Genomic DNA, 10,775 nt, shown 5'->3' with positions numbered 1-10,775 from the left:
TTAGGCACTACTCACTGGGCTCCCTCCGGGTTTGATCAAGTGTTCATCTGGGAAAACCTGTGAGCATGATTTGAAGGATGTGCTCTGCCTTATTCCTCAGATGTTCTGTTCATTCCATGGGCTCAGATGGATACCAGAAAGCCTCTGATTGGTGTCCCCCCACCCACCCCGGCCACGGACCCAGAATTATGTTCTCCGCTTAACTTAGAGACTCATGAGGTGTCATCCATACAATAGAATATTATTTGGTAATAAAAAGTACTGATCCATGATATCACATGGACTGAAGACCTCAGTAAAAAGTCAGTCATGGAACACTGCATATTGTATTTATATGAAATGTTCAAAATAGGCAAATCCATGGGATAGAAGATTGGTGTTGCCAGGGGCTGGGGAGTGCCAGTTAGGGGGTCTGGAATTTCTTTGGAGGGTGATAAAAATGTTCTAAAATTAGATTGTGGTGATAGTATATTCACAGAATTGTGTAACTAAAAACCACTTTGGGTGAAGTTTATGGTATGTGCACTCTATCTCAGCAAACATGTTTGAAACAAGAGTCATAAAAAACCCTGATGACTCCAGAATTACTCTTATTCTATGGCTGATTTTAAGGTCCTTGTTCACTGTCCCTGGGAAGCTCCATGTAGAAATTCTATTCGGACTGCAGTGTGTGTCTCCTCTCTGCTCCCACAGTGACCCTGGTCGAGCATTAGCTCGTAGGCAGCGGGACCAGGGGCACTGCTGTGGTCTCTCGGCTCTGGCTCCGGGGCGCTACGGGGCCCAGGTACTAGTGCTGTGGGATCCCCGACAAGTCTGGTCCTGGTGCTCGCCATCTCCCCTTGGCCGCCTTCTCCCATTCTGCCGGTGCTTTTCTGATTTGGGCTTTTATCCATGTGTGTCTTTCCATTTAACTTAAGTGTCTTAGCAACCTCACATTCTTCGTGGAATACAGGCGATTGAAGTGCCGCCCCTCCCACCCCGGACGTTCCTTAGTGCTGCATGCAGGTAACAGCTGCCTCACCACCACCCCCACCACCACCACCCTGCACCTGGCAGGCAAAGCATGGTTACTCCTCGGCAGCTGGGCAGAAAAGAGCTGCTGTCACTGTTGGTTTTGGAGAGGCAGTGGCAGCTCTAGCGGGAATGCTGGGGTTAACTGGCCACTGGCTGGCCTATTGGCCCTGAAGGCCCCAGGATCCCTGGAGACAAAGAGAAGGACTGACGTGATGACCTTCCACATCAAATTGCCAGGTGTCGGGCTCAGAACTGGGCATTCTCATGGTTGTGCTTTTTGCCTGTGAATCAAATTTTAAAATGCCATTAAAAAAGCCTAGTTGGATGATAAATTTGTATCATGTATTTCTAATATTTTTGTTAAAGCCGTCTGGCAACCCTAATCCTGAGGTAGACAAACAGCCACCTCTTAGAAACATTCTGTACTTCTGCAAAGGCTATCAAAATTCAGGAAGGGGTAATTTCAGGTACTTCCAAGAGATGACAAGGAGTAACAAATGTAATCATTAGAACCATTTACTAAGAACAGAAAAGTCATGTAATGGCACCAAAAATGAGAAACTGAGAAGGGTTTTGCACTGGTCGCTGTTGGGTTTCCACTAGTCAACTCTTGTTATCTGCAGGCCTTTTCTTTGGGAATATAAAATATTTGGTGGGCAAAAATATTAACGTCGCAAACTTCTCTTCCATCCTTGTTTCTTCCCGGATATTTTCACAAAGAGAACAGGATTGTTCTCCTTCTTTCTCCTCAGTCATGTGTACTTGGCTTTTCTCTGACTCATTATCATTGTTGATGTGGTTCCTCCCCTCATTACCAGCCCCTGTGAGAGTCTCTTGATTTTTTTATTATTGAAGTATTGCTTTCTTTGAGTAGGAAACAGAGGCCTGGAGCAGGTGGGGAGGGCCTGAGCAGCAGAGGGATCTTGGTGACAGATGATGCTTTGGTCCCACAGATCATGGCATCTGCTGGTGGAACCAAGTTACTGGACTATCGTGAGGAAAACTTTGACTCCATCCCTGTGCTGTCGGAGCAAAATAGAATTTAGTAAGATGCCCCTAACCATTTTAAAACTCACACTTGGGGCATGCTTTCTCTGGCATCTCCATATTCCAAGAACAACTTGTTGACCCTCATGTTCTGCAGTTTGTATTATGAAAACAAAGGGTGTATTCAAAATACCACTGGTGATTCATATATGGCCTCAAGATTGAAAATTTAAATTATATACAACAGTGGCTATCATGGGTGGCATCACTTCCACAACTGATACAGCCAACTCGTCAGTATCCTCACTGTGCAGGTGGAGAAGTTGAGGCATTGGGAACTAAATGGCATACGCAGGGCCACAGCCAGGGAGCAGTAGCACCAGGTGGAGGGATAGCAGGTTCCCCTCCCAATATGGTGACCCGTTAAGGGGTCATGGTTACCCCATGCTTCCACAGGGTGGGGGGCCCCCTGGGGAGCCAGTGGTGCTATGGTCCTACAGGACTATCCCTCCCGCTTCTCAGTGGCTTTGGCCTGGAGCTGCCCACTGATGACTGCTTGCTTTGCAGGTGACTGTGGCTGTCACTCATGAGCCTTGGACAGGGCCACCACTCGTCCTCTATGTCTTCATCGCTTTTTTCCCTTATTAGAATGTTTCCTGTACAATGAGAATATAGCTGTTTGAAAAGAAACAGGAATTGACTTTCTGGTGTATGTTCACATAACTCATTTAGTGCTATGAAGTGGAATTTGTGTTACATCAAATCAGAGACTACTCCCTCTGAACAATTTTTTTTTTATCATCCATGCAGGCAAAAGCATCAAACAGGTTTCTTAGAAAAGTAAAAGTTGTGGACCAGTTATTATAGACAGCCTGCCTTGGGAGCATTTTATTGCATTTGATACAGAACAAAATAATTGAACTTGTTATGCATATTGATTTTTATTTAAGAAATGAACCCAGTTCATCCTAGTAATGTGTTCAGAGGGTTTCTTTAAGCAGGTATGAAATTGCTTTCATCTTAAAAGTATATTTTAAGTATATTTAAGAAGTATATAAATTTAAAATATAAAACTTTATAATTTAAAAATTTGCAAAATATTCTGCTTACTATTCTTCAGTCATTTATCTGTGCACATATATACAAGTTTAAGGTACACAGTTATTTTTAGGACTGAAGGACTCTGAAGCTTTGTGAGCGATCTGACCTTGGGGCTCCCGGGATGGACTGTGAGCTCATCACCTGGGCCTGAGAGACGAGGGAGCAGCTGGGCTGTGGGCACCCTCTCCTGCAAGGCCAGGGGACCCCTGTGTTTGGTTCACCTTCTCCCCAGTGCCTAGCTTGGAAAACTTGGGTGTGAGGCAGCTTTGGCTGAAGTTCCTAAATCAATAGTATGGAACTAGTGTTAATTTCATGACTGATAAGTAGGAGAAGTTGAATGAAGGGCATGAGGGAACTCTGTATTATTTTTTGAAATTTTCTGTGAATCTAAAATTGTTCCAAAGTAAGATTAAAAAAAAAATCTAGTTCAGCTTTTTTTCCCAGAATGAGACTCCATCACCCTATGAAATGATAGGAGACTATACCCATGACTTCCTGTCCTTGTAGAGAAATGGGGGATGACTTCTTTTGCCAAAGATAGAGGCCCATCTCTGGCAAGCGTCAGGCCCCTCTAGCAGTTGGGCCCATGGCAGTATAGCCAGAAAGGGCTTCTGACTGGTGTGCATGAAGTGCAGACTGAGTCAGTAGGACTGGGAGGCATCTGAGGTTCTACCTTTCTAACAAGCTCCTGGGGATACTGATGTTGCCAGGCCATGGAAAATTCCAGAAAGCACCCCATGTGGGGAAAATGCAATGTGAACGACTGGTGCTAGTGTGTAAGGCTGAAGGGGACAGCAACTCAGAACCTGAGGAAGCCCCACGCCCTCATGACCAACATGTCCAGCTCATATCTCTTCAGATTAGTGTTTTCATTTTCTTCAGATAAGTGTCCAGAAATGGAAGTGTTGGGTGATATGGTAGTCCTGTTTTAAATTTTTTGAGAGGCCACCATAGTGGCAGCACCAATTTATATTCCTACCAATAGTGTACAAGGGCTCTCTTACTCCACATTCTCAGCAACACTTGTTATTTCTTGTCTTTTTGGATAACAGCCATTCTGACTTGTGTGAGATGATATCTCTTTGTGGCTTTGATATGCTTTTCTCTGATGATCAATGTTGAGCATCTTTTCATGTTGGCCATCTGTGTATCCTCCTTGGAAAAATATTCAAGTCCTCTGCCCATTTAAAAATTATTTTTAAAAAATATTAAGTTCTATAAGTTCTTTATATATTTTGGACATTAGCCCCTTACTGTTTTGGTTACCATAGCTTTGTAGTATAAAGTCCAGGAGTATGATGCCTCTAGCTTTGTTCTTAAGACTGCTTTGGCTATTCAGGGTCTTCTGTGGTTCCATACAGATTTAGGATTCTTTGTTCTAGTTCTATGAAAAGTGCCATTAATATTTTGATGAAAATTGCATTGAATCTGTAGATTGTTTTGGGCAGTTATGGACATTTTAATACTGTTAATCCATGCTCATGAACTGGAAGACTTATCTGTTTTTTGCGTGTCATCATTTTCTTCCATCAGTGTCTTAGAGTTTTCCGTGCACAGGTCTTTCACCTCCTTGGTTAAAGTTATTCTTAGATATTTTATTCTTCTTTAGGCAGTTGTAAGTGGAATTGTTTTCTTAACTCTTTCTGATAGCTCATTTGTATAAAGAAACACAACATTTATAGAAATGCAACTGATTTCTGTATGTTAATTGTGTAGCTCACTGACTTTTAAAAACAGCCTATTTAGTTAATTTGGTGCCTGCTGAGGTAAAGGGGATCTTCCACGATCTTTTGAGAAAAATTCCCCTAAAATAAGTTGGAGAGAGAAAAATCCCCCTAAAATAAGTTGGAGAGAGAAAAATCCAACTCCCTATATATAGAACAGGAAAGCAGAAGAAAATAATCATTAGAATGTTCTCCATTTTGTGAAAACCTAACTCACCACTTGATGGCACCAAAAAATAAGAAACCCAAAGGGGCTTTTCACTGCCTGCAAGTGGAGTCATTTAAACCCCACTTTTTCCCAAAGGTGAGGGAGGAGTCCTATTTTTTGAAACGTGTTTTCATGTACTTTTGTTCTCGGAGAGCTTGTTACCCATGTCTGCCTCTTCCTCTGCTTGAGTCAGACACCATTGCTCAGGCTGGAGTTTAAAACAATTTAAAAAATGATTGTTGAGACAATTAGAGGAGAGGTTAGGGCTGTGACTATCGATAGGTCTGGCCTGGAGGATGAAGGCGTGGCATGTCCATTTTAAGACAGACTGGGGACATTCAGGGGCTGATGCTGGCCATGAAGGTCCCTACCGGAGCTGGGCATGGGGGCTGGGGAGGGAGAAGGGGGCTAAAAGGTGGGACACTTGCCACATGCTCAACCCCCAGGGAGGGGATGGCCCAGAGGGTTTGAGAACCTGCAGGAGAGGGCCCCACTCTGCTTTCTATCTGAGACTCTGGGTGGAGGGGTTTTGTGTGGTCCTGTGCATACAGGGGGCTGACTGCCATGGCAGACTGGTAGGGCAGTGTGTCATGCACCAGCCTGTGATGACCTCCCACTTCACTGTGCAGGGCTGAGAACAAGCACTCACATTCCTGCTGGGATAGAGGTGGGGCGGGGCAAGGGGACGCTGGACAGGTCTAGGGGCCAGCTGCTTGTGGGACACTGTGGAGAGGGGTGTATGTGCCTGAGGCCTTGCTTCCCAGGGAATGCTCCCAGCTAAGGCTGAGCTGCAGGCTGCTGGTGTAAAAGGGACTCTGGACAGCCAGCTTGGGCTCCAGGATGTTCCACGTGCCTTGCTGAACCTTCCCAGTCGTCAGCCAGGCAGGGACATGTCCCCTGGCCATCCTTCCCACCCACTCCTCCGGTCAGACTGACACCATGGCCTGGCCACGCCCCTTCCCCATTTTCTCTTGCTCAGGGGTGGATCCCACCTCTGTGTTGGCTCCTGGGGGGCCCAGGCTCCCACCGTGCCTGAGGCCATAAGGCTGCGCCTGCGGCCCTGCCTGTGCTCTGCAGAGGGGAGACACTTGGGGGAGGAGGCCAGCGCCCTCTGGAGCAGAGCTTTGAAGTGCCTGAATCGACCATCTTATGCCTATTTACCTGAAATAAGCTATTTAAACTAGAAGAGATGAGTAACCTTGGGGTGCCAAGATTGTGGATGTTTTCAGAACAAAGGAGGTAAGGGAGTTTGAGAGCAAGTAAGCTCAGTTGTAGAGAATTAAAGATGGATTATTTCTACATCGGAGTCAGAGTGAATCCATCTACATCTGATTCTTTGCCTGTGAACCCGCCTGGGCTGCTCTTAGGTCACTCAGGTGGCCCCGGATGCACAAGCTGTCACCTCTGCAGCACCAGGGGGATGAAGCATGGGGAAGGAAGTTACTGTATAGAGCGGGTTGCCCGGAATCCCCCCCCCCCACCCGACATCACATCCACCCAGAACCTCAGAAAAGGAACTTCTTTGGATATGAGGTCTTTGCGGATGTAATGAAGGGTCAAGCTGAGGTGATACTGGCTTCAAGTGGGCTCTTAATTCATTGAGTGTATTACTAGGGGAGACAGACGCGGGGCAGGAGGCTCTGGCCTGGAGTGATGCTGCCCGAGCCAAGGGGTGCTAGGGCCCCCGAAGCTGGGAGAGGCAGGAAGCCTTTGGCAAGAGCAAGACCCTGCCAACACCTTGATTTCAGACTTCTGGCGTTCAGACCTGGGAAAGAATGATTTCGGTTGTTTTAAGCCATCCGGCTGGTGGTTATTTGTTACAGCCACCCCGGGAAACTAAGGCACTTCTCTAATACAATCATGGTGATAAGGACAGGCCCAGCACTCACACCTCTGGGGCTCAGGTAAGAGTGCCCATGGAGGCCCACATCCTCTACATTTCAGTATCTACACTTTATAAAAGAGGCTAGCTACCCTTTATGTCCACTAGGATGGCTATCTAGAAACACCGAACAACACGTGTTGGGGAGGAGGTGAAGAGATTGGAACTCCCGTACCTTGCTGGTGGAAACAGTTGGGTGGGTCCTCGAATAGTTACAAGTAGGATTAGCGTTTGATACGCAAGTCCAAAGACCTGAGAGCAGGCTCCACACCAGCCCCAGAGCAGCAGCATTCCCAGTCGCCCACAGGTGGGAACAACCAGGTGTCCATCAAGCGATGAGTGAACAAGCCCAAGGAGGTGCGTGCATCCAGCAGATAGCATTCATCCTTGAAAAGGAGGTTCTGACATGCTACAACGTGGGTGATGCTTGAAAATATGCTAACTGAATTAAGCGAGACAGAAAAGGGCAAATACTGTATGATTCCAGTTGGATGAGGTACCTGGAGCAAGGACACTCATACAGATTAGAGGGTCCAGGAGCATGGGGGGGACATGCGGAGTCGGTGTTTAATGGGGGCAGAGTTTCTGTTCAAGAAGGAGGAAAAGATCCCATTATGGATGGTGGTGATAGCTGTATGATACTGTGATTATACTGAATGCTGCTGAACTGTACATTAAGAATGGTTAAAATGGTAAATTTTATATTTTACTATGCCCAAAAACAGCCCCAAGCTACTGAACTGTTAAATATCTTCTGTCCTTCTACCCTGACAAATATACCTTTGTAACAACTGGAAGGCCTGTGCCAGGACGTCACTGCCCAGGAAACCTGGCTGCTGGCCTGTGTCCAGCCCTCTTCCCTCCTGCCTGTGGCCTTGTCCCTCGCCCTGGGGAACCTCACTCACACGTGTGTGGGTCCCCCAGGCAGCACATCCGAGTTCCATGCACTCTGCAAATAGCCCGGTTTGGCTTCCCTGGGGCCAGGGGTGTACCTACTGGCTGTGTACTTTACCCTCGGGGGTGGACCCAGGAAGTTGAGTCTGTCATTTGACCCAGAGGACCAGGGTCCTAGGGACCCCGAGCGTGACCTACAGGGGGAGAGCCACAGGCTGCAGGCAGGCATATAGCCTGGTCGCTGGACTTTGCAGGTGGGACATGATGAAGGACGGCTACTGGGGGCCTTTAAAGTGTGGGGCTCTGGGCAGGCAGGGACCCCCTTAATCAGGTCTAGGGCAGTATTGGATAGTCTGGCCCCCCGCTGCCTGAAATGAGGACTGGGGTTGGCCCAGAGATGCCACTGAAAGTTGATGTGATCTCTGTCTCTCTGGGCTCCTCCCCACTCTGGGGATCCCCACCTTGTGAGTCCTGTTTTCCCACCCCCTCCCTGGGGGTTGGGGGCATTTACCATGGCACAGCCGGCCAGAAGTCTAGTCCTCACTCTGTCTCAGCTGCTGGTGACAAGGGGGAGCAGGGACCCTGGGGTGGGGAGGAGGATCAGGAGACAAGCCCTGGGCAGTAGGACCGGTGCTGATGGTGCGTTTGGTGTGGTGCAACCACAGCGAAGGAGCAGCTGAATCATCCATGGCTTGGTGGGGGCCGCAGCTGCGTCTTGAGGGAGCTAATTCCGCTGCACGGTTTTAGCATCATGCAGTTGTTTTTGGCATCCTAACTTAGCCTGGATTTTTCTTCCTCCTGGAGGTTGTGAGTTAGCTAATATCCTTTTAATAAGTCCCCTTTCTCCTCAGATTAGCTGGAGTCTATTTCTGTTTGTAATTCAGAACCCTAACTAATACAGGTCCCTTAGCATGTGTGCAGTTTAGGACCGGAAGTACCTACAAAGTACATCCTATGTTGTTTTAGGTAAAGTTTGCTAGACTATTGATTCCAAGAAGGTTCCTGAAAACTAGATGAAAAGAAGGGTATTTTGGAAATCGGTCTAAAGGCATGTGCCCCAAAAGCAGTACTCTTAAAAAGAATGTCGTCCTCTTTTGAAACAAGTATACATTCCATCCCGTACAATGGACTATTGTTCAGCCTTTAAAATGAGGTTTTGGCCCACGCTATAACAAGGAGGAGCCCTGGAGATGTGCTAAATGGAATAAGCCAGCCACAGAAGGACAAATCCTGTGCAATTCCATTTACAGGAGGAACCCCCTAGCGCAGCCAAACTCAGACAGAAAATTAAAGGTTACCTGGGAGAGAGAGGTGTGGGGAGTGGTGTTTAATGAGTACAGAGCTTCAGCTTGCGAAGACGGAAAATGTGGAGACAAATTGTGGTGATAGTTGCCCCTGAATAGTACACTTAAAAATGGTTAAGATATTCTATTTTATGGTATGTATATATATATATTTTTTTTTTTGAGAGGCCATCTCTCATATTTATTGATCATATGGTTGTTAACAACAATAAAATTCTGTATAGGGGACTCAATGCACAATCATTAATCAACCCCAAGCCTAATTCTCAACAGTCTCCAATCTTCTGAAGCATAACGAACAAGTTCTTACATAGTGAGTAAGTTCTTACATGGTGAACAGTGCAAGGGCAGTCATCACAGAAACTTTCGGTTTTGATCACGCATCATGAACTATAAGCAATCAGGTCAATTATTATTCGTTTGATTTTTATACTTGGTTTATATGTGAATCCCACATTTCTCCCTTATTATTATTATTATTTTTATTTTTAATAAAATGCTGAAGTGATAGATAGATGCAAGATAAAGGTAGAAAACATAGTTTAGTGTTGTAAGAGGGCAAATGTAGATGATCAGGTGTGTGCCTGTAGACTAAGTATTAATCCAAGCTAGACAAGGGCAACAAAACATCCACGGATGCAGAAGATTTCTCTCAAAACGGGGGGTGAGGTTCTAAGCCTCTCCTCTGTTGATCCCCAATTTCTCTCCTGATGGCCCCCCTGTGACTGTGCCTGTCTTAGGTTGTTCCTTATTGTATGTATATTTTAACATAAAAAATTACATAGAAGATAAGGATATCTTCCCAACAGAAGGTTTTGTGTATCAGAGTCTGTCTGATAGACTTGAACTCTGTATCAAATTAGATTTCCCAGGCCTCAAGTTGGCCCTCTCCTCTGGTTTCAGGGCAGGAGTAGGGTCCCCTCACGTAACTGCCCACTGAGGCCAAACCATGCTGTGGTCTGAGGGCTGTGGCTGCATTGGCTGACATTTCAGGATCCAGTGTGGATGGAGTGGTGGCAGTGGAGACTCGTTCGATCCCTGGAAGCCTTCCTTAGGAAAGCTTGAGAAAATGGACTCAAAAGGGTCAGCACATGTTCTGCTGGAAGTCTGGCCAAGGGTTCGTGGCTGAGAGCACCCACCCTCCGAAGCTAGCCCTCTATGGCACTCGGTCAGGGCAGAAGTGAGAGGTCGGGCAGGTGGTCTGAGCTGAAGGAACTAGTAACTGGGAAGAATAAAGCTTTTGTCTCCAAGGGCCTCAACATCTCACTGTGTAACCAGAGCAAGGTAGTGCATAGACCCAAGTGCTTCAGAGCCATGTTCCAGGGTGGAGGGCGGCAAGCAGCCAGTCTTTCCTCTTGATGCGTGTTCATGGTTCTGGAGGCATCACATGGTAAGTGTGGACTTCCGAGAAGCACATTTTTGGTCCAAGATGGCAGGGTGTGGTGACTCTATGTGAGTGCCTAGGGCCTGCTGCATCCAGAGAAAGACAGTTGACCTCAGGACCTTATGGCTGTAGACTCTTCAAAGCAGCATGTCACAGGACTTAATGTGCCCAGACTGCTGTCCTAGGGATTCAGGAGGAACGTGAGCCTGGGCATGCATTGGTGTGTCTGAGATCACCAGTTGTGCATGATTGGAGTCCACTTTGGGATAGAATTCCA

The sequence above is a fragment of the Manis pentadactyla genome, chromosome 12 (assembly GCF_030020395.1).
Source record: "Manis pentadactyla isolate mManPen7 chromosome 12, mManPen7.hap1, whole genome shotgun sequence".
NCBI classification, from domain to species: domain Eukaryota; kingdom Metazoa; phylum Chordata; class Mammalia; order Pholidota; family Manidae; genus Manis; species Manis pentadactyla.
This window is presented reverse-complemented; position numbering follows the sequence as displayed.